General features: G+C 46.2%; 1 protein-coding gene across 2 annotated transcripts in view; it reads left to right on the top strand.

Moving 5' to 3' along the window:
- The first annotated feature begins 8,095 nt into the window (after positions 1-8,095).
- MCTP2 (multiple C2 and transmembrane domain containing 2) overlaps positions 8,096-24,121 on the top strand; it is a 113,989-nt gene continuing 97,963 nt past the window's right edge. The window contains exon 1 of one of the 2 annotated variants that reach the window (XM_077919019.1): positions 8,096-8,320. The gene's annotated coding sequence lies outside the window, so the exon portion shown is untranslated. The remainder of the gene's footprint in view (positions 8,321-24,121) is intronic. The other variant, XM_028706232.2, reaches the window with a different exon arrangement.

The raw sequence follows: 24,121 nt of genomic DNA, 5'->3' as shown, positions 1-24,121 counted from the left end.
ATAAAGACTCAACGGCATGCCATGAGGACTTCCCAGCTGCTCCTGAAAAGGCCATGGCCAGGGACCAGAAAACATCAGCTGCCTGTGGTCAAAACAGGACAGTTGAGATGGATGGACTTCCTGCTGCAGAACTGCCCAGGACTGGGACTCAGTGCTAGAGCACCTGCTTTGCATGCAGAAGGTCCAAGGTTCAGCCCTCAGCATCTTCAGGTAGGGCTGAAGATGTTCCTTGCCAGAAACCCTGGAGAACATAAGAGCCCTGCTGGCAGGGATGTCCAACCCATGAGGCAAGGTGAGGCTACTGTCTCAGGTGGCAGGATCCACAGGGCAGTAGGTCCCAATGTAGATCTTTATTCGGGGCCGGCCCTCCCATGAGGCAAGGTGAGGCAACTGCCTTGGCGGTAGGATCCACAGGGCCAGCAGATGCTGATGTCAATCTTTCTCTCCCTGCCCCCTTGTATCTGATGTAGATCTTCCCTTACCCCTTCTTCACCAGTGGGGAGGGTGATGCCATTTGGGGACCTGCCTCAGGTGCCTAAATGTCTTGGGCTGGCCCTGTTTGATCAGCCAGTGGCCAATCTAGCCCAGCATTCTGTACTCATCTTGGCTGTGCAGATGCCCCAATGAGAAGGACCTGAGCACAACATCACTCCCACCCCCTCCTGTGGTTTCCACCGACTGGGATTCAGAAGCAACTGGCAGAGCTGCTGGCAGACAATGTAGACAATATTGAGCTGTATGGATCAAGGCTGCTTCTTATGAAAGAGATTTGTTGCAGGTAGTTCTCCTAAATCAGGCAGGTGATTCTCTCCCTTGGCTGATGCTTCATGTCAGAACCGCCAAACTTTGTGTTGTAATCTAATCTAGCTGGAGACTTGATCAACAGGAGTTATGAGAAGCGGTCACGTGCTCTGCATCCTGCAATTTCCTTCTGGAGAAGCTGCCTTTGGCAAACAGGAGAACACAAACACTTTTACGGGGCACAGAAAAGAAAAGGCCTGTGGTCTCAGCTGCCTTTCTTCAGCAGGTGCAGAATTTTTCCCTATTTGTGCACTGCTGTCGTCCGATTGCACTTCCAGCCAGGCATAAATGGTGTCTCTTTCCTGTTTGGATTGTTCCAGAAGCACACACTGTACATTGTCAGGACTGATGGGCAGCACAAACCAGCGAGCTGTGTGCAGAAGCCATCACTTTGGGAATTAATGGTGTGTAAGTAACTGCAGCTGGTGGTGACACAAGATCAACAGAATGGGCCTGCCAGGGCAGAGACTAGATTGGCTTGGCTTGTGTCCAGCACAACCTTAACCCTGCACATGCACCACCAGGGCTGTGTGCAAGGACCAGGATGGAACTTGACTCTGTGTGTATACCTGCCAGTTCAGAAAACAAACCCCAAGGGTACTGGGTTCAGAATCAGCATCCTGGGCATCTCTGCTCCCATTTATTGTAAAATAAGTTTCTAGTCCTTATTAAGATATGCTTGGAAGTGGGGAGTAAGGGGAGAATTTCAATTCAGTGCATGTTTAAAGACGAACCTATCACACTTTTGGAAATGATATGCAAACTGAAAACATGGCCATCCTTCAAAAATATTTCCTCTGAATTTTGCAGTGCACTTTTCCACCCAAGTAAATGCATAGACTAAGCTAAAGGGCAGCTGGTTTGCAACCAGTGCTTTGGGTCGTTCCTGCACCTTAATCCAAATGTGTGTTGATTTTGGCTGTATTCAGAAACAACAACAACAACAACTATGATGATGATGATGATGATGATTATACCTCGCCTATCTGGATGGTTTCCATCAAAATATAAAAACATAATAAAATATCAAACATTAAAAACTTCCGTTTACAGTTAGGAGTCCAGGTTCCTGGCTTGATAACACATTAAGCGTACGTAATTTAAAAGAAGGATTTATTGCGAAAAACAAGCAATAATCTTGGACGGCTCTAGCAAGCCTCCGGCCCCCATCACTCAGTTGACCCTTCTGAGGAGTTCTTCCTGTGTCAACAGAAGAGACTGAACCGTCAACCTTTACGTTTCTTATTTTGCTTCCTGTCTAGCAGCCTTCTTATACGCTTACGCCTTGGACTTATTTGGTCAGCTGCAGCCCCTTCCTGTTCCGAAAAGCTGTCTCTGTGGTTTTCCACACCTGTTTGGGCTTCTGGGGAGCTTTGGCTGTGTTCCAGCCTGCTCTCTGTTCCTCCCATATCAGCCAGCTGTCCAAGGTTAGGGAGAATCGACCCTGACAGCTGTGGGCTCTCCTGTGCTGGCGTGAAAGCCCAGCCTCCCTGTTCCTGACTGCATTCGGCAGCCGGCTGCAAGATTACACTTTGAGCTGGTGTGTTCATGACATATACAGGGCAGCCTTCAGATGTCTTCTAAAAATTGTGTAGTTCTTTATCTCCTTGACATCTGAAGGGAGGATGTTCCATAGGGAGGGTGCTACCACTAAGAAAACCCTCTGCCTGGTTCCCTGTAATTTCACTTCTCTCAGTGTGTGAACAGCAAAAGACCCTCAGAGGGTGGACCTCAGTGTCTGGGCTAAGCGATGGGGGTGGAGATGTTCCTTCAGGCCTAGGCCATTCAAGGCTTTAAAGGTCAATACCAACACTTTGAATTGTGCTCGGAAACGCACTGGGAGCCAATGTAGGTCTTTCAGGACCAGTGTTATATGGTCTCGGCGGCCACTCCCAGTCACCAGTCTAGCTGCCACATTCTGGATTAGTTGTGGTTTCCGAGCCACCTTCAAAGGTACCCCCATATAGAGTGCATTGCAGTAGTCCAAGCGGGAGATAACCAGAGCATATACCACTCTGGTGAGACAGTATGCGGGCAGGAAGAGTCTCAGTTAGCATGTCAGATGGAGCTGGTAGACAGCTGCCCTGGACACAGGGCATTGAGAGTCAGCTCTCTGCTGTGCCTGTGTGTGCACCTGTGTCACTTAATTTGATCCTTTACAGAGTCAAACACTCCCGTCCCAGATTGTTGTTTTAAATTTCTATGTGCTGCATGTGTAAGTTCAAAAAATAAAGAAGCAAAAAAGCAAAAAAAGAGAGCTAAAGTGTGCATAAAAATGCACTTATTCATGAAAGTGATACATAAAAATGCATTCTATCAGGGAAATATGCTTTGCAAAAATACAGAAATACAGAATTTTTTTCACAAAAACTCAAGATTGGTAAAAATGAGAAACTAAGAGAATTCTGCATGGACAGATCACTGTTGTTATTTTTATTAGTGATAATATTTATTAGTTGCCTTACTCATAAAAATGACTCAAAGCAACTAAGAGCCATCCAACTCTACTTGTAAGTGTGTGGGAGCGGGTGCAATGCTCCCTGAAATCTCCCAAGCCAGAAATTGCTGTATCAAAATTCCCAGTTGTATAAAAGGCCGTTCCTATTTTGCTGCTTGTCATGGCTGATGATGAGCAAAACTTGAATTGGGCAAAAGAATAGGAGGAATCCTGCCAGTCTCCATCATTTGCATAACTTTACGAGGTTGCAGGATTCCATTTTTTTCCTGGTGCAGCACTGGAGTTTTATCTTTTTAAAAAGCTACAAAACAGGGAGCCCTAGAAACAGCAGGTGGAATAATAATAATAATAATAATAATAATAATAATAATAATAATAATAATAATTTATTACTTATACCCCACCCATCTAGCTGGTTTCCCCAGCCACTCTGGGCGGCTTCCAACAGGAGATTAAAATGGGATACAAGGAATTATGAGTCAACTGTGTTAGGAATAATGTTGTCTCACAGTTGGCATTTGTTGCCCATGAATGTGACAATGCCCAGAACAAACCCAGGGGAATGGGAAGAGGCTTGAGGGAGGTACACGGTTTCTCTTTTTGCTCGTTTCCTGACCCCGACAAGAAACAGCCTGCAGAGCAATTTGCAAAGGAGGCTCATGCAATGGCACACATTTCCTGCAAAACTTTTATGTGTTCTTCTTTTGTAGTAGTTAAACAAAATCTCCATGTTTCAAAGCAACCCTCCCTGCTCATACTGTACTGGGAAATCAGCTAACATTGCAATCTTGCATGTTTAGACAGAGATCAAAATCAAGGGTGGACTCTTTGAAATGGACTAACTTCATGGGTGTGGCCAGGATTTTTGTTAGGGGGGTAGGCCTTTTGTTAGGGGGGCAAAACCTCAGTCTGCTATGCATTTTTATTGAGTTTGGGAGGGCAGGTGCCCCTCCCTGCCCCCCGGCACGCCATAATAATAATAATAATAATAATAATAATAATAATAATAATTTATAATCCGTCCATCTGGCTGGGCTTCCCCAGCCACTCTGGGCAGCTTCCAACAAAATATTAAAATACAGTAATGCATCAAACATTAAAAGCTTCCTTGATTACTTAGGTTCATTAACTTAAATGGATCTACTCTGCATAGAACTTAGTTGGATCATGCAATATAATCAGGTCAATGGGCCTTACTCCCAGATACGTATGGATAGGAGGTCAGCTAGAGAGCCCTAGGAAGCCTCCTTTGAATCCCTAGGCCCAGAGTTCTCCACCTCTGGTATATGTAATTAAATCTGCCTTCTAGGCAAATATTTAATCTCATTCTTCCAATCCATACAACACTGAGCTGAAGGTTATATTACCAAGACAAAACGTGAGCCCAAAGTCCGGCGGACACAAAGTTTTATAACTTCAGCGATGTTTGCATTAGGTAGGAGGTTTATTTGGCTACCCAGAAAATAGGATGTATTATAGAAAAGCAAGCAAAGGTAGCAGGAATTTATTGTGTGCTGTTGGCAGGAGGAGGAAAAGGAAGTGACGTCTTTGTGATGTACTCATAGCTGAAAGGAAAAGTGGGGCTTCATTAACTTAGGGCTGCCATACATCTGGATTGGCCGGGACACCAGCCTGGCTTTCCTTTTCTGTCTTGCACATTCGCTGCAGCATCTGGGCTTGCTGAGGCATGTGACCCATCCTGAACCTACTCCAGCTGAGGAATCACACACCTCCTCCCTGAGCTAGCGAGCCCCACCTGGGCTGTGGGTCCTTGCTTGTCTTAGCCTCCTAGAGCGCACCTCCGGCAATCCCACAATCAGAATAATTCAACCAAAATAACCAAACCCAGTGAGGTTCATGCCATGAAGTGAATTGATTGGGGGAGGGGGATTTCAACTCTCCTTTCTAATCCACTGAGCCTCTTGGGCTTGCTGATCAGAAGGTCGGCGGTTCAAATCCCCGCAGGGGGTGAGCTCCCGTTGCTCAGTCCCAGCTCCTGCCAACCTAGCAGTTCAAAAGCATGTCAAAGTGCAACATGTGGCGGGAAGGTAAACGGCATTTCTGTGCGCTGCTCTGGTTTTGGTGTTCCATTGCGCCAGAAGTGGCTTAGTCATGCTGGCCACATGAACTGTCTGCGGACAAACGCCGGCTCCCTCAGCCTGTAAAGCGAGATGAGCGCTGCAACCCCAGAGTCGTCCGTGACTGGACATAACTGTCAGGGGTCCTTTACCTTTTTATTTTTATATCTCCTGTGCCAGCTGCCAGCCACATGTTGTGTTCATGCCACAAGCTAGGTTTGCCATATTTTGAAGAGCACAAAAAAGAGGAAACATTTGCCATTTTTCCAATCCTAAACTCAGCGTGCTCTTCCTCCTCCCCTCCCCACCTCATTCTGTTCTTCTTTATCCCCCCAAAAAGAAGTATTTTCCTTCTCTTTTCTTCAAAACCATTGCTTATGTCATTGGCTTTCCCACAGTTTCTTGTTATGATGCAGCAACAATCTCAGAACTCTGGCTGTCACCACTTTTCCTTTCCTTTGAAAAGCTTCTTGACTTCTATTCCCGTTTGCTGTTGTTTTTCGGAGCAGTGGCCAACATGGCCTTGCAATAAATAAAACAAAATATTAGCTAGATACACTTTCTGTGATGCCGTGGCCATGGAAGAGAGGGGGCTTGTGTTGCTCAGTTCTGGTGACGTCATAGGCACTGTGCAATAGGTGCTCGTTCTATTTGTACAACCACTGTTTGTCCACACATAACTCACCACCTCATGAAAAGTTGCAGGAAATGAGCTGAAAGGCAGATTTCATTTCCCCAGTGACACAGATTAGTGTTCAGAGTAGAGGGGTGAATTATATTTCCCCACAACAGCAGTGCTTGCTGGAGGCAGGGCACCTGGGTTTATAGCAAAGTCAGTGCTCGCAAAGAATGATCGCTTCGATAAGCCCCAAGAGGAACAAGGCTACATCCTCCAGCCATTGTGTACCATCTGCATGCTCATTCATTTGCCCATTCATTAACACAGACTTCAATTTCCTGGTGGATTGTGCCATGGCCAAAGAGGGACTGCCAAATTTCAGTGGCTTTACTCTGAGTAAAAAAGTTGAATGCCAACCTCTAATTTTGGGAGGACAATTCGGGGCACCCCCCCCACCCTCCCCCACCTGCTCGCCCCCTCCCCCCACCTTTGAGCAGTCTTCCTCCTCCTTGGGAGTGTTGGGAGATGCGATGGAGGCTGGTGCAAAACCCTGCAAAACTTTTGCCAAAGTTTGGCACCGGTTTGGAATGAATCGGATAATGTTGGTTCCCCTTTGACTCCTGGGTTTGAGTGGCTGTTCCTCCATTTGTTGGGCGCTGAAAAATGTGGGGGTTATTGATGCAAAATGCGGCAAAACCTTTGCCAAAGTTTGGAGTGAATTGGACCACGTTGAGTTGGGGGGCACCAACTATGAACCTGGGTTTGCTGTATTCATTTCTTCATTTGTGGGGCACTGCAAAACATGGGTTTTTTGCTGCAAAACGCTGCAAAACTTTGGCACCAGTTTCGAGGGGATCCCAGATCTTAATTAAGCCGAAAAGTGTGTCTACTGGGTAAAGAGTTCCTGGAGCTAGCAGTGCAGAGGGACTCAGGTGGACGTGGAACCTGACCCTGCACCTGCATGTGGAGATGAAATTCTCATTCAACAAGAGGGCTTCCAGACAGGAACATAATGCAGCGAGGTGTAGTGATTAGATATCGCCTTGCCCATACATGTCCACTCAAGTGCTTTGATCTGCAGAACTGGCACGACCAGCGATCTAACTGCAGCTCTTTGAGCCAGTTGAAGTTTCTCGGCATTTTTACAGCACATTACAGTAAACCAAATGAGATGTAACTAAGGTGTGTATCGCATAGCCAAATCAGCCATCTCAAGGGACAGGTGCTGTTGGTGCACTAACTGTGCAATTGCACTCCTGGCCTCTGCAGAGACCTGGGCATCCAGACACAGGGCTGAGTCCAGAAACACACCCAAACTCTCAACCTGTGTCTTCAAGGGGAGTGTTCCCCCCATCCAGCACAGGCTGAATCCCTATTCCCTGTTCTGCCTTCTGACTGACCAAGAATACCCCTGTCTTGTCTGGATTAAGTTTCAATTTGTTCACCTGCATCCAGTCCATTACTGATGACAGACACCAGTTTAGAACCCAGACAGCTTCCTTGGATTTAGTTGGAAAGCAGAAATAGAGCTGGGTGTCATCATCATATTGCTAACAGCACCACAAAACCTGGAAACTTGCTTATATGGAATTGTATTTTCCCCCCTTTACAAATGGAATTGTTTTAGACTGCTTCTATTGCTCATGCTTTTAATGTGAAACTCAGTGATATTTTATGGGTAGTGATTCACAAAGGGGATCCAGTAAACAAAAGGAAGGGCACAGTGTTGGCTGCCGCTGGCCTAGGGCCAGGCTGCAGTTGCAGCGTGGGGTGGGGGAAAAGAAGAGAGACCAGCGCTCTGCACATGCTCGCGTTCCCTTGATTTATGGTTTCTATTTACAGTACTCAAAGAAAGAAAGGGCGTGGCCAATGAGAAGGGGCGTGGTTAAACAGGAGTAGTGGCTTGCGGTGGGTGGGTCGGGATTCCAAGCCCAATTCCAGTTGCATAAGAGTTTCTCCCCCCCCCCTTTTTAAAAAAAAAGCCTTGACATTTAACTCATTCATTGCCAACTAATTTCCCGGCAAGGCGCAACTTTTCCAGGATGGACGCCCATCTCTCCCAGTCCAGGGAGGAAGGAAGGCGAGAGAGAGAGAGAGAGAGAGAGAGAGAGAGAGAGAGAGAGAGAGAGAGAGAGAGAGTCAGGGACAGGAGTAGGCTCCCGATTGCGTCCTCTTCTTCCCGTTCCCCTGCTTGGGGCTGCGCTCCGGCGCTGGTAGAGCCGTCTCGGCCCGGCTCCTCCCCTGGAGTGTCAGAGGCGGCGGCGAACCGCTGGAGGGAGGGTGCAGCAGCCGGAGGAGGAAGCAGCTGCGTCGGCGAAGGCGGAGGCGATTTTCCCCTCGGAGGAGCCGCGCGCTGGACGGCAGGTAAGGTTGGAGAGGCGCGCCGCGCGTCAGGAGTCTCTGTGCGTTTTCGGGGACGGAGAGGAAGGTACCGGAGGGGTTGGTGGATGGTGCAGTTCCCCTCGCTGGAAGGGAAGAACCAGCTGGGGACAAAGACATTTGGAGAGGAGATTTTGGGGGGATTTTTTAAAAGCGGGGTGGGTGGAAGGGAGCTTGGAGTTGGAGGTCGCCGTCCGCAATTTGAGCGCTTGGGACAGTAGAGGATAGGCGCCTCTGGAGAAGCGAAGAGGCGCATGTGGGCGTCGAGATGTTGTGGGACACAGGCGGATGCGCTCACCATTCCTGCCCCTTTTCAACTTGCTGAGGAGGTTGACCGTGAGGAGAAAGAAAAACACTCCTTATATGCTAATCGCTCACCACGCTGCCAAAATCTCCACTTCCTGGGAGGTAGATTCTTTCTCTCAGGGTTGTGGGTTCGAGCCCCAGGTCGGGCAAAGATTCCTGCATTGCAGGGGTTGGACTAAATGACCCCCGTGGTCCTTTCCAGCCATGCAATGGTATGATTCTAAGTCAGTCAGTCTACTGTTGCATCCCTACAGTGGGACTTGGTTGGGCTGCCATCCTCCTTACCCCACTCACCTGAGAGTCAGCTCCACTCTAAAACTGGTTGGGGTTAAACTTCTGAGTAGGCATGATTTCGGATCGGACTGTTAGGATTGCTGGGGAAATGGTCTCGCCTCCTCTAAGCCTGGTGCCCTCCAGATGTTGCTCCAGCCCCAACTAACATGGCCTATTTTCAGGGGTGGTGGTGGTGAAGTCCAAAGACATCTGGAGGGGGAGGCTTTTCTAAGCAAATGAGATACATTGAGAGAGAGAGAATGAACACGCAGTCTACTTAAATACAGAGAGTTCTTTGGGATTTACATCCAGGTAAGGGGGTACAGGAAATGCCCCCCACATCAAGGTACAAAATACTTAAGGCCTGTCAAATACCACAAGTGCCTCCCTCCAGTACAAGTAACAAATAAATTAAACAACTCCCAAATTGCTGTCATTTTGTGATGCCCAAAATCAGCTGCCCAGTGGCAGAGTTGGCAGTCCCAGAACTGAGTAAACTTTTGAACCGGACTCCCTGCTCCACTCCCCGCCACCCTTTTTTAAAGCACAGCTCAATAAGCAGATAAATGCTTATCTCCATTATGTTTTGACTGTGTGTTGATTTCTGTAGATCTGTTTTAATCATGTCTGTCAAAGATTGTGCCAGGCTGTTCTGGTCCGATGGTAACTCTAACGATTTGCATAGCTGCTGACTGCCATAGTCTAATCAATGCAGGGAAGGGAATGAGACAATGAGACCCCCAAAGCCCACCCTGACTCCCCAGAACCTTAGTCAAAATTGTGGATCCTTATGGAAACACACATGCATTGCCACAATAGTTAAGAGATGAAGGTGGAAGCCTATCCGTCCCCCTCTATCATTTGAGCACTGGCTTGGTGGTGGGTGGGGAGCAGCTTCTCCAAAACCTGTGGACTGTTTCTTCTGCTGGAGAGAACCGTACATCTCAAGGACTTCTCCCTTCTCCTTAAGTTGGTGCACCAGAGATAGGTGTGACATGGAGAAGCTGCCTCTAGCTTTCCCCTCTTTAAACAACTGGCTAGCTGGGCTGATGGATTTATTGATGCAGGAACACGTAAGCAGAAAGCTGGAGGCTAATTTCTGGGATCACAGCCTCTGCCGTTTTCTGAGAGCACACATTTATTAGATGGTCCAGCGTTGCAGATAGGCTTAGAACAGTTTTTAATTTAATTTAATTTAATTAAAAAAGACTCACAAGTGGAGACTCACAAGGATAATTTAAAAATAAGTTAACAATGAAAGAACAGATCTTTAAAACAAACTGAGTCAGATAAAACAAATATCATATCTAATCTAATCAAAGATTTGGCAAAATAGAATAAAAAAGTCTTTAATTAAAAGCCACTAATGCTGAGATGGAGAAACTCAGGCCTGCTGACCAGATGTGGCCCTCCATTCCTTTCTATCTGGCCCTGGAACTTTCTCCAGGCCATACACCTCATTGGCCTTGCTTCTCACCCTGAGAATTTCTTCCTGATTGGACAGTGCCTATGAAATCTTAAATGCTTCTTGCTTGCCTTGATAAAGGGGGGGGGCATGTGATTATGTGTAGAAACTAGCCTCTTGTTCAAAAGCAAAATTTACCTTGGTTGTTCTGCCCACTTTTATCTCTGATTATGCACATCCCCGGCATGTGGCCCTGGAAGGTTGCCCAGAAGAGAATGTGGCCCTCTGGTCAAAAACGTTTCCCTATCCCTATCAGGAAGGGAGCTGAATGAACCTCTCTGGGGAAGTAGTTTCACAGCTTGGGTGCTGCAACTGAAAAGGCCCTGTGCCACTTCCCAGACAGTCACACCTCTGATGGGAGTGAGATCGAAAGCAAGGGCTCTTTACAGTGAAGATGGTGGCTGGGCTGGTTGATGAAGGCAAAGACAGCTCTTCCAATATGTTGGTCCCAAACCGGTAGACAAATAGGGTTGCCATCATTTACCAGCTTGACTCCTGTGCTTATAATAGTAACCCAGGGACGCGGACTTATAAAAAATATTGGGGGGGCCCGGGAAAGCTCATGAATAATAAATAAGCTCATGAATATGCAAATAAAGTGGCTCCGGCCCTAAATAGGGCAAGCCACGCCCCCCAGCCAGCCAATCGGCTGGCTGGGAGGTGTGGCCAGTCGGGATTCCCCTGTTCTCGCGGGGGCCAGGAGGAAGGAAATTCCCCCCGGCAGTGCCTTGGCAGTGGCGGTGGTGCTGCGAAGCAGCGAGGCAGGAGCCCCCGCCCCCGGGGATTCCCTAATCTCGCGGGGGACGGCCGGGGCTCTCCGACTAGGGCGCGCGGCTGGCTGGCTGGCTGGCGAGGGAGCAGGTGGGGAGGAGGCGGGGGACGGCGGCGGCGCTCTGCTGGAAGGGCGCCCGAGATTATTGGGGGGGCTGAGCCCCCCCAAAAATTTTTTTGAGGGGGCTCGAGCCCCCTCAGGCCCCATGGAGTCGGCGCCTATGTAGTAACCCAAGACATAGAAATTCAGCAGGTGGAACTTTCTCCACCAGTTATCTCTGTGCTAGAAAATGCTTCACTTTCTGAATGTTTTCTTGTTAAAAGGTAAAGGGACCCCTGACCATTAGGTCCAGTCGTGACCGACTCTGGGGTTTGCGGTGCTCATCTCGCTTTACTGGCCGAGGAGCCGGCGTTTGTCTGCAGGTCATGTGGCCAGCATGACTAAGCTGCTTCTGGCGAACCAGAGCAGTGCACGGAAACGCCGTTTACCTTCCCGCTGGAGCGGTGCCTATTTATTTACTTGCACTTTGATGTGCTTTCAAACTGCTAGGTTGGCAGGAGCAGGGACTGAGCAATGGGAGCTCACCCCATTGCGGGGATTCGAACCACTGACCTTCTGATCGGCAAGTCCTAGGCTCTGTGGTTTAACCCACAGCGCCACCCGCGTCCCTTGTTTTCTTGTTAGGCAGAAGTTAAAGGCAGGTCTTTTTATTATCTTTTGTAGGGTTGCCAATCAACAAATTCCACCCTCCTAGCATGTTCTCAAGTTTTTTTCTAAAAAAAATAACAGCATGATCGGCAGAAGCCATAAGATGAAATGATGCAAGGGCATGAAAACCTTACCACCTTTGCTGCAAGTTTAACTACTGTCTGAAGGCTGTTTAACATTTGGCAATCCGGCTGGGTAGCTGTGACATTTGGTTTCTGCTCCCCCCACGCCCCTTGCCTGCTAATATCAAACTTTCTGAAGTGTTGGTGCTAACACCTCATTCAGGCTGAAACCTCATTCAGAGGAGCATTGACTCATATTGAGTTTAACGTGTGACTTAAGGTGGGGATAGATATGGTGAGGTTTCTGTGGTTCTTTCAATGATCATGGAAGATGACTTGTGCTGAAGGACAAAAGTAGTGTTTTCAACCACTCTGTTTCAGTTGTTTAATGCTCCAAGTAACTTGCAGTGCCGTGGCCAGAGGTGTGTCACTGGAGCCAGAGGTTTTTGTGAGCAATTTATTCTTCTGGATAAATTAAACCTCCTCCCCACATACAAAGAATTTAAATGGCATATTAATTATGTGATTTCAGTTATGTGGTCAGGCTGTGCCTCTAGTGTGACCACGGAATTGTTTGAGAATCTGTATGAATGTGTGTGTTGGGGGCGTTGCTTCCTGAGTTTTTCCTCCCAAGCCTACCTATACCCAGAAAGCTTTTTGTGGAAGGGGGGTGAGGCAGGAATGGGGAACCTCTGGTCCTCCAGCTGTTGCTACACTCCAGCTCCCATCAGCCCCAGCCAGCATGGTCAATGGTCAAGGATGATGGGAGTTGAAGTCCAACAGCATATGGAAGGCTACAGAGCCCCCACTGCTGGGTACAGCCATTGCAAGGTGATGCAGAACTTTGGAAGAAAAGTGAACTACTGTGGTACCTTGGGTTAAGTACTTAATTCGTTCCAGAGGTCTGTTCTTAACCTGAAACTGTTCTTAACCTGAAGCACCACTTTAGCTAATGGGGCCTCCCGCTGCTGCCGCGCTGCTGGAGCACGATTTCTGTTCTCATCCTGAAGCAAAGTTCTTAACCTGAGGTACTATTTCTGGGTTAGCGGAGTCTGTAACCTGAAGCGTATGTAACCTGAAGCATATGTAACCTGAGGTACCACTGTACTGTAGTACATTCAGGAAAGGAAAGTTTTTAGGATGTGCCAAATGCTTCCTTCAGTCACCCAGTGTCTTTGCCCTCATTGGGTACAAAACAGTGAAAGTTAATCTACTTGCTGAAAAATAAGGCAGAAAAAGTTGAATGCAGGATGGAAAATTCCTGTGCATCTTTGACTTCCGCCAACTCAGGGTTTCAGCCAGCCAATGAACCACCGAGCCCTTTCCTTTAACATTTCATTCCACCATCACCTCGTCGTACAATTTTGTGCTTTTCTTATTCAACTGACACTCAGTATCTCATAAAGGTAAAGGGATCCCTGACCGTTAAGTCCAGTCGTGGATGACTCTGGTGTTGCGGCGCTCATCTCGCTTTACTGTCTGAGGGAGCCGGCATTTGTCCGCAGACAGCTTCCGGGTCATGTGGCCAGCATGAATAAACTGCTTCTAGTGAACCAGAGCAGCTCACGGAAATGCCGTTTACCCATTGGAGCAGTACCTATTTAATTACTTGCACTTGCTTTCGAACTGCTAGGGTGGCAGGAGCAGGGACCGAGCAACGGGAGCTCACCTCATCACGGGGATTTGAACTGCCAACCTCCTGATCGGCAAGTGCTAGGCTCTGTGGTTTAGACCACTGTACCACCTGTGTCCTGGCAGCACCTCATAGATACTCAGTGTTGGCCTGTGTGCTTGAGTATTGAGTATAAGATGGCTATCATCATCTGGGAGTCTCCTTTTATCTAGACTCCTCTCAGTTTCCTCTTATCTAGGCTAAACATACCCACTCCCTCAACTGTTCCTCATAAGGCTTGGTTTTCAGATCCTTGAACATCTTGGTTGCCTTCCTCTCGACACATTCCAGCTTGTCAACATCCTTCTTAGATTGTGGTGCCCAGAACTGGACACAGCGTTCAAGGTATGGTCTGACCAAGGCAGAATAGAGTGGTACTATTACTTCCCTTGATCTGGACACTATACCTAGAAGAACATTAGCTTTTTCTTTTTCTTTTCTTTTCTTTTTTCTTTTTTGCTGCTGCCTCACACTGTTGACTCATGTTAAGCTTGCGGTCTACTAAGATCCCAAATCCTTTTCACATGTACTGCTGGCAAGCCAGGTGTCCCCCATCTTATATTTGTATAGCGGGTTATTCCTGCCTAAGTGCAGAACCTTACATTTGTTCCTATTGGAATTCATGTTGTTAGTTTAGTTTTGACTCAGTTCTCCAAACTGTTAAGGTCATTTTGAATCCTGATTCTGTCTTCTGTGGCACTGGCTAACCTTCCCATCTTGGTGTCATCTGCAAATTAGATGAGCATCTCCTTAATTTCTTCATCCAAGTCATTCATAAAGATGGTGAACAATGGGGCCAGGACAGGACCTTGTGGCATGCCACTTTTCACTTTTCTGCAGGGTGAAGAGGAACTATTGATGAGCACTCTTTGGATTTTGTCAGTCAACCAGCTACAATTTCATTTAACAGTTACCTTGTCCAGCCCACATTTTACCAGCTTCTACACAAGAATTTCCTGGGGGACTTTGTAAAACGCCTTACTGAAATCAAGATAAACTATGTCCACGACATTCCCCTGATCCATCAAGATTGTAACTTTATAAAAAGAAAAAGAAAGAAAAAGAAAAGAAAAAAGAAAAAAGAAAAAAGAAAAAAGAAAAAAGAAATGAGATTCATCTGGCATGACTGGTTTTTGAAAAATTTGTGCTGGGTCTTAGTAATTATAAGCATTCTTTTCTAAGTGCTTACAGACCAACTTTTAAATTATATGTTATAGGACCTTTCCTGGTATTTCCTGGTATCATCGGTCGGTACTTTCCTGGGTCTTCTTTTTCCCCCTTTTGAAGATGGGGACAACATTTGCCCATCTCCAGCCTGCAGGAACCTTACCTGTTCTCCAAGATTTTAGACAGAGGCTCTGATAGTACATCTGCAAGTTACTTTAGTACCTTTGGGTACAGCTTATCAGGCCCTGGAGATTTGAATTCATTTAAAGTAGCTAGGTGTTTCCTTACTGCCTCTTTTCCCATCTTGGGCTACAGCTCCCTCCTTGCATCATTTATTCTGTTATCACCAGGTTGGGCACTGCTTTCCTTTGGGGTGAAGACAGAGCCAAAATAGGTGTTGAGCAGTTCTGCCTTCTCCGTCACCTGATAGCATTTCTCTGTCTTCTCCATGCAGAACTTGCTTGTTCTTTCTCTTGCTTCAAACATAGCTGAATAACTCTTCTTATTGTTTTTAACCTGTCTTGCAAGCCTGAACTCCTGACCTTTAGTCCACCTGACCGTCTCCTTGCAAGTATTGGCTATTCATTTATACTTTTCCTTTGTGTTTTCCCCTTTCTTCTGTTGCTTATACATACCCTTCTTAAATGGCAGCTCTTCTGTAAGTTCCTTATGCAGTCACATTTATTTCTTTAGATGCCTCCCACTTTTCTTTCCTGTTGGAATTGTCTGCATTTGTGCCTTTCATATTTCACCTTTACAAAACTTCCATCCATCTTGGACTCCCTTCTCTTTGAGTATTTCTGACCCAGTAAGTTCCTTAAGCTTTTTGAAATTGGCCATAAAGTCCTGAGTGCATGTCTGACTACACTCAGCTTTCCCTTGCCTTTGTATAATGAATCTGAAGAGGATATGATCACTTCCTCCCAAGGTTTGCAGTACTTTCACTTCATTGGTCAGTTCCTCCTTGATGGTGAGGACCAGGTCCAAGATAGATGATCCTCTTGTTGCTTCTTCCACCTTCTGGGAAATGAAATTGTCAATGAGGCAATTGAGGAATTTGTTGGAGCTTAACATGGTTAGCAGAGTTTGAGTTCCAGCAGATATCTGGGTAGATGCAGTTTCACATGACTACAACATCTCTCCTTTTTGGTAATCTGCTCGAGGATGGCATCATTCAAGCCTTCAGCTTGAGACTTGGGGGTCTACAGTATATAACTTCAGTGGTTTTTATAGAACCTACAGGGTTTTTCTGTTTGAGGAGCAGGGCTGTATGGAGAGAACATCTGCTTAGCCTGTTTGACATACTAAATGTCATAGATGTGGTGGTGAGGGAGCTTAGTCAAACCATTCAAAATCATAGCAGGCTGGTGTGGAATTGTGCAGTGTTAGAACTGAGGGTTCTCCTGTTTTTCTAAACTAGCTCAGTCTATGTGCACATTACCCTTAACTCTGACTCTAGTGCTCTCCCATTGCTGGTGTTCAAAGATGTGTACACATGACTCACACCACAATCCAGATCTATCCTGTAGTTTCTTGAGAAATCCTGCTGTTTGATACCTCAAACCAGCTTCGATCCACATAGAAAACTTCAGCCACATTGACTTTGCAGTTAAGCTAAAATGTGCACATTTGAGACAGCTGTTGCCCATGCTCAAATGGTAGCACATGCTTAGAATACAGCTTCCATGATTCATAAACAGGAATTTGGGGTATGTGTGTGCAGCAGCAGGATAACCAAGTAGGCAATGTACATCAAGTGAAATCCCTACCGTGCCTCAATATGTACAGCAGATGCAACTTGAAATTACCTCTCTGTGTTTTAAACCACCATTGTGTACACCATTTGTGCATGTGTCCCCTTCCAGCTCATCCTACAAGTGTATTATCAGGAGCATATGAAGTTGCCATCTACTGAATCAGACCTTTGGTCCATCTAGCAGAGTATTGTCTACTCTTGAATGGCAGTAGCTCTCCATGGTTTCTGATAAGGTTCTCTCACAGCCCTACCTGGAGTTGCCAGGGATTGAACCTGGGACTTTCTGCCTGTAAGCCATGTGCTCTACCACTGAGCTGTCTCTCTTCCCTTTCAACTGCTGGCAGAACTCATGATTTGCTTGAAGTCAGCCTGCTTGAGCAAGGTTATGCCATTATGGTGCAATCATCTTCTTCCGAGGAAATTCTCCAATAGATTGGCACTACTTCTGTCCTCAGGGCACAGTAGGCGGTTGTTTGTCGGTGAGGAAATTTGCATTGCTTCAGAAAACTAATTTGGGAGCTCAGATTTCACTGTGCACTGGTGTTAGCAAACCCACTCTGATAGATCTGATGCCTTCCTACCCTGTAAGTTGAGTACTTTTCTGAGAAGCATGAACTTTTAAAAAAAAGTAAGAGAAAAACATAAACATGGTGACTAGTAGGTTTAGGAAAAACACACATAGGTGATCTACCTGTGATCTATCTTTGGCATACAGGAATTTGAAATGTTTAGTCCCAAGTGTGGGAATGAGTGTTTGAGAGAAAGGGAATGTCACATGGATAACACAAAACTTTGCAATGAATAAGTTTCAAGTGTTAAACCTGTTTTCATCCACAGGTTGATGATTGCACTTAGATGATGTACTTAGAAGTGAGACCAACTGAATTCAATGGGGCTTTCTCCTAGTAAGTGCGGTTAGCATTGCAGCCCTTGTTATATCTCCAAGCTACCGTACATTTTCATCTATAAGATGCCCCCATGTATAAGACGCTCCCTATTTTTGTGGACTCAGATTTAAGAAAATAGGGGGGAAATGGCTCAGAGTTGTTGAGCTTCTTTTGTGGAGGATTGCCCAGGATTGCCCAGAGTTTTACAGCTTTTTTTGGGGGGGGGGAATTGCCGAAAATCGCTCACCTGCAGCACCGACGATGAACGCCCACTTGACACAGCGACAGCAAATTGCTAACAGACCCTTCCCCAGCAGAAAATCTCTAACCCACCTGAGAAAAGCTGTCTGCTGACAATCACAATTGTGCATCCCCAAAACAGCAGCCACCAATCACGGCAGTGGCAGCCAATCTACAGCAGTGTTTGCTGCATAAACCAATCACCAACTCAATTAGAGCAGCAGCAGCCAATCCAAAGCAGCCCTTCTAGCAGCCAACAATTGTCACTGACAAGCTCCTGCTCACGGCTGCAGACAATCACCTGTCCACCCCATTCACTATCCATGTATAAGACGAGGCATGTTTTTTAACATTATTTTAGAGTAAAAAAAACCCTTGTCTTATACACTTAAAAATACGGTATTTGGACTAATTAATTGTCCTGTATAGCAGAAACTGGGTCTCTGTTCACATGTATATATCAGTGTTCTTCTGCCATGGGTTCCCAGATATTTTGGGGCTACAACTCCTGTAATCCCGTATCATTGACTAAACCAGCAGAGAACTGATGGAAGTTGCAGTCCGACAACATTTGGGGGTCCAAAGTTGAAGATGATGATTGAATGACTGTTTGCTTGGACATTTGGCTCTTAAAATCAATGCATAGTCTTCTGGTCCAAATATCAGTGGTGGTGTCTGTTTGGAAGTCCATCATCAGCAAACATGGTTTCTTGTTGATGATTTTGGTTTCCTTCTCTTATAAAGAGCACTGCCTCCAGGTAGACCCATTAAAAAAACACATTTGTGCATTTTTACGGCAAATACTACAATTTATTCAAGGGTATGTGTGTGCAGCAGCAGGGTAACCTAGTAGGCAATGTACATCGAGTGAAATCCCTGCCCCATCCCAATATAGCTCAAAAATGCTATAAAGTTTTCGCAATGATTTTTTTTTTTTAAATCACAAGTTGCCCCAGAAATGTGAAGAACTGAATTTAAGATTGGAAAAATGAGAAAGAACAGAAATGGACAAATTTATCCTTCCAGACCCACCTCCCAGACCCAACCTGTAACCCCCCCATAAAGAAAACCCTCTATCTTTTATTTCTCTTTTCAGAATGACCAGTAGCAAAGGATGACTGGCCTCCTGTATCTTCAGTGCAGATGTGAGAGAATATTGGAAGGTTCAGCTTACTCCAAAGAGGAGAGAAGCTGCACCCTCTGATATTCCCCATATGGAATAGAATCACAGATCATGTAGTCCAACCCTCTGCAATGCAGGAATATTTCACTCCACGTGGGGCTCGAACTCACAACCTTAAGATTCGGAGTCTCATGCTCTACTGACTGAGCTATGCTCAAGATGGAAGTAAAGTTGCTCCGTGCTTGTGATCTGTTTCTTTCACCATCTTTGAAAATGCAAACCTTAAACAAAACTCCGATAGAAACGGGTGGGTGGTGGTGGCTGCAGGAGGAACACTTTAGCTTGGAAGTGACTCGCCCACTGAAGATCCGCGCTCCGAATGCTGCCAGATAGTTAAAGCAGCTCAATATTGACGTCTCTAAATGTTAAGTGGGATGTTGTTTGCATTTCAAGGACAAGCTGGGAAGTTCCACCTTAAACAAATGGTTGTTTGTTTTGGCCAGGGAAGTTGATTTCATAGCCTACCTGATTTAAGCCTCCTCTTGATCATCTGGAGGTAATAATCAGTCTGTGGGTGTGTTTTGCTTTGCTTTGATTGCACAGCTTGGTTATAATGCTCCCTGATCCCCTAGCCACATTGAGAGGATCGACAGTGCCCTACAGACTAGTTGCATTGCTCTATTTCACAGTTCAACCTGCACATGTAGATTTCCCTACTCTGTGCTTGTTTTGGTTTGTTTTCAGAGCTAATTACAGCGCAGCGCTGCCGATGCACAGGTGTATCTGTCAGCCATGGCTTGCTTCAAACAACACTTTGCAAATGACACATTTAACTATTGTGGCTTGGAGCGAACCGAGACTGGCAAAAACGTGCAGGTGCAATGACACACCATGAATTAGTTGCAGAAACAAAAGTGAAGGGTGAACATTTGCATGAAAAGTAGGAGGGGACAGGTTTGTGTCAGCGTCCTAATGAATGCGGCCCACTTGCTGCTGCCCACTTTTAACGCAAGTTATTTATTTATTTCACAAAATTTATATACCGCTTGATTGTTAAAAACCTCAAAGCAGTTTACAAAAAGATAAAACAATAAAATGGAGAGAGAAAAAAATCACAACCATACTTTAAAACATTCAGAAGTTGAAATACTAAAGCAAATTATAATTACTTCAACTTTCTAAGCAGCTGGGTAGGCTTGCCTAACCAGGAATATTTTAGGTTCAGTTCTGGCATACATAAATAAAAATTATTTTTTGTCTTTTGGTATCTCACTACCAAGGGACGCGGGTGGCGCTGTGGGTAAAAGCCTCAGCGCCTAGGGCTTGCCGATCGGAAGGTCGGCGGTTTGAATCCCCGTGGCGGGGTGTGCTCCTGCTGCTCGGTCCCAGCGCCTGCCAACCTAGCAGTTCGAAAGCACCCCCGGGTGCAAGTAGATAAATAGGGACCGCTTTATAGTGGGAAGGTAAACGGCGTTTCCGTGTGTGGCTCTGGCTCGCCAGAGCAGCTTTGTCACGCTGGCCACGTGACCCGGAAGTGTCTCCGGACAACCCCAGAGTCTGTCAAGACTGGCCCGTACGGGCAGGGGTACCTTTACCTTTACCTTTATCTCACTACCTACTATCCCTAAAAGAAAAGCTTCTTTTTTTGTTGAAAGATATCTTAAACATTTTCTTCAATTTGTTGTGTGGCAAGGGTTTCTGGTTCAGGAATGGCTGCAGCTGTCGAACCAATTGCAGTTGGTGAAAGACATTTCTAGCCACTGAGGTTAGTTGAAGCTCCAGTGACAGAACTGTATCCAGAAGCACCCTCAAACTGGGAAGCTTCAGGAGGAGTGCAACCCCATCTAGGGTAGGCAACTGACCACTTTCTTGGACACAGGAGCTACTAATCCACAGTGCCTCCATCTTGGCAGGATTCAAACTCATCAGGGCAACCAAGGCTGACTCAGTTCTGTGGCCAGGCCTGAACCCAGGTTGGAATGGATCTAAATAATGAACTCATTTACTTCCGGGTTTTCAGCATTTGGGTTCTGAAACATTTGTCAATGGAGACGTTTGAGAACCGAGGTACCACTGTACTATGATTCATAAAAGCTTTTCAGAGTGGTTTACAGTAGTTATACATAAGACTATATTAAAAAAATTAAAATCTGAAATAGGCCAGCTGTTGTCTTCTCTCCCTGTTCTTTTTCTTAACTTCATTTTTAAGTTTCTGAAAATACATATAGCAAGCCATCCCCATATACCCTCCAAGAAACATTCCATGCATATGCAGTGTAAATACTGCAGTCAAAAACTAGGTTTGTGAACAATTTACATCAGTTAGGTGTCTTCTACTTTACCCAGTGGTCTGTTTGCAGCTGTAGCTGGACATTCTGGAGATTGAACCTAGGACCTTCTGTGTTCTACCACAGAGCCACAGTCCTTCCTCCTGCTCATAACTGGTGAATTAGACTCCCTAACTGATTAGTTAAAGTGAAGTTTAGTAGACCAAGTAAGGCCATTGCCCTTTAATTGTGCCTCAATTTCTGCTCCCTTTGTCCAAGAAAGCTGACTCCCTCTGCCTTCAGGCCATGGGTTTCTCAGCTAGACCAGTCCTGGAGATCTTGGCAGGCAACGTGACGCAGGATTGGTTGCATAAGCCTGCTTGCTCTGGAAATGCTTTGAATTGCCACAACAATTAAGAATCAGCAAGAGGAAGCAGGATTTCCCCACCCCATCTTGATCGTTGGCAAAAGAAGAAGGTTGAATTGTGCTTAAAAACACCTCTGAGCATGTGGCGGCCTGCTGTTGTCCCTTTCAGAATCGGGAGAGTTGATGGGTGCAGCCAAGGGTTGCAAGCAGAAGTAATTGAGCAACTGATTCCTTCAGACCAGGAACCAGGCTGCAAAGAGTGGGATTCCCTGGACGGGCATGCTATTGCTTTTCAGACATTTTTGGTGAAGTAGTCTGCTGGCTTAGGGACATAGGAACTGAGGAACATAGGAAGCCGCCTTATCAGGACACTGACCTGTCTAGCTCAGTGTTGTGCACACTTACTGCCAGCAGCTCCTCCAGGGTTTCAGATGGGAATCTCTCTCAGCCGTACCTGGAGATGCCACATATTGAAGCTGGGACCTTCTGCATTTCAGAACAGATGCTCTACCACGGAACTGTGTCCCTTCCTTGAGAATAACACTGAGCTCACTGGCAAACGCAGAAGAAGAGGGTCCTTTCATTGATAGCCAGACCCCCTCACAGCCACAGTCCTTCTAAGGTAATACAAACTTTTGAGATGATATTATATTATAATTCCACAATCATAATAACTGGGGATGCATTGCGGCAATTGATGCAGCCCTCCATGGCCTGCCTTTCAGCTAGATCTATTTTCTGTGCACATACATGCGATTTGGAGTGCCCCAGTGTCTTATTTTGGAGTGACTGAAGTTGTGCTTTCCTTGAAGTTCCATTGCAAGTAACAGAACTTGCACACCATTCTCTTGAAACTGAAACATCTTGGGTCGTGTGTCCCCCCCCCCCCCAGTGTATTTAAATGATTAGCTTTGGAGCATACAGATAACTCCTCAGAGTGACCCTAGAAGCCAATCCTCAGTGGCTGACTCACCTTTCATTCTGACTCACAAAGGGTGAGAAGACATCTTTTCTGTGGCTAAAAATCTCCCCTTCCATGTTGATCGAGTTGCTCTAGGATGCTGGAGACAGCGACCTTGCTGTGACCCTGCTTCAGAAATACCGAATTTTTCACTCTATAAGACGCACCAGACCATAAGGTGCACCTAGATTTGGGAGGAGGAAAACAAGAAAAAAAATATTCTGAATCCCAGAACCCAGAACAGCAAGAGGGATTTGGCTTCTGGGATAGCCGCACCAAGCCTCTTCAGGGCAGCGGGATGAAGGCTCCCCCTGCCTGAAGAGGCTGCGCGTGGCTAAGGCAGAAGCCAGGAGAGGCGCTTCGCTGAAGGGGCACTGCGTAGCTTTCCCTCTCTGCGCAGCGCCCCTTAAGCGAAGTGGGAGGAGGAACAGAAGGAGCCCCTTCTGTTTCTCCTCTGTCTTCACAGGACAAGCGTGTCGCTGAAGGGGCCCTTCACAGTTCTCCCTCTCTGCGCAGTGCCCATCACTCCATAAGATGCACTCACATTTCCCCTTACTTTTTAGGAGGAAAAAGGTGTGTCTTATGGAGCAAAAAATACGGTAGTAATGAGCCTTTAACCCCTTGCAACCTTGGACCCCTTTCCCTCTGATACGGAATGAGATCTTTGGTCCACCTAACACAGTGCTGTCTGCGCTGACTGGCAGTGAAATTCTAGCAGTTAATACCCACACAGAGATGCCCAGGATTGAACATCTGACCTTTTGGTGTGCAAAGCATCTACTCTGTGACTTAGGGATCATCCAGACTTTCTTTTGTGTTGCATTTCTGGGTACAGGTCCCAGCTTTAAAGCTCCAGTGTCTGAGCAATTATTATTTTTTGCCCCAGCACTTTCCCAGGGAAAACCCATGTTTAATGTTGAATTAGAGCAAATTGCAATGGTTTTCTTCAGATTGCTGTTTGCTCTGATTCAGCAGTAAGATGTGGGTTTTCCCAAGAGAAAGTGCAGTACCGAAAGAAAGAAAGAAAGAAAGAAAGAAAGAAAGACACTCATACAGTGTTAGAAACTCAGATATATAAAGGTAAAGGACCCCTGACAGTTAAGTCCAGTCACTTTACTGGCCAGGGGAGCCGACGTTTGTCCGCAGTTTTTATGGGTCATGTGGCCAGCATGATTAAGCCGCTTCTGGCAAAATCAGAGCAGCGCACGGAAACACCGTTTACCTTCCCGCCAGAGCAGTACCTATTTATCTACTTGTACTTTGATGTGCTTTTGAACTGCTAAGTTGGCAGGAGCTGGGACTGAGCAATGGGAGCTCACCCCGCCGTGGGGATTCGAACCGCCAATAAATAGATAAATAGGTACTGCTCTGGCGGGAAGGTAAATGGCGTTTCCGTGCGCTGCTCTGTTTCGCCAGAAGCGGCTTAGTCATGCTGGCCATATGACTCGGAAAAACTGTCTGCAGACAAACGTCAGCTCCCTCGGCCAATAAACTGAGATGAGCGCCGCAACCCCAGAGTCGTTTGCGACTCGACTTAATGGTCAGGGGTCCTTTACCTTTACCTTTACTTTTACATTTACCCCCAAACATGTAATTTCATATTTAATATTAAAACAGCACACAATTAGCCGGAAATAGTTTTTCCTTTCCTTTTCATGAAATAACACTTTTTTGTAGAGAGGAAAGTGTTAATATACTTTAATTCTTAAGCTTACAGAGGCATCTCAGGATCCCACCCCCCTGCAGGATGCGGTAAATGC

This window comes from Podarcis muralis, chromosome 14, assembly GCF_964188315.1.
Source record: "Podarcis muralis chromosome 14, rPodMur119.hap1.1, whole genome shotgun sequence".
NCBI classification, from domain to species: Eukaryota; Metazoa; Chordata; class Lepidosauria; order Squamata; family Lacertidae; genus Podarcis; species Podarcis muralis.
Note: the sequence above shows the minus strand (reverse complement) of the source record. Positions and strands in the feature narration are given on the sequence as shown.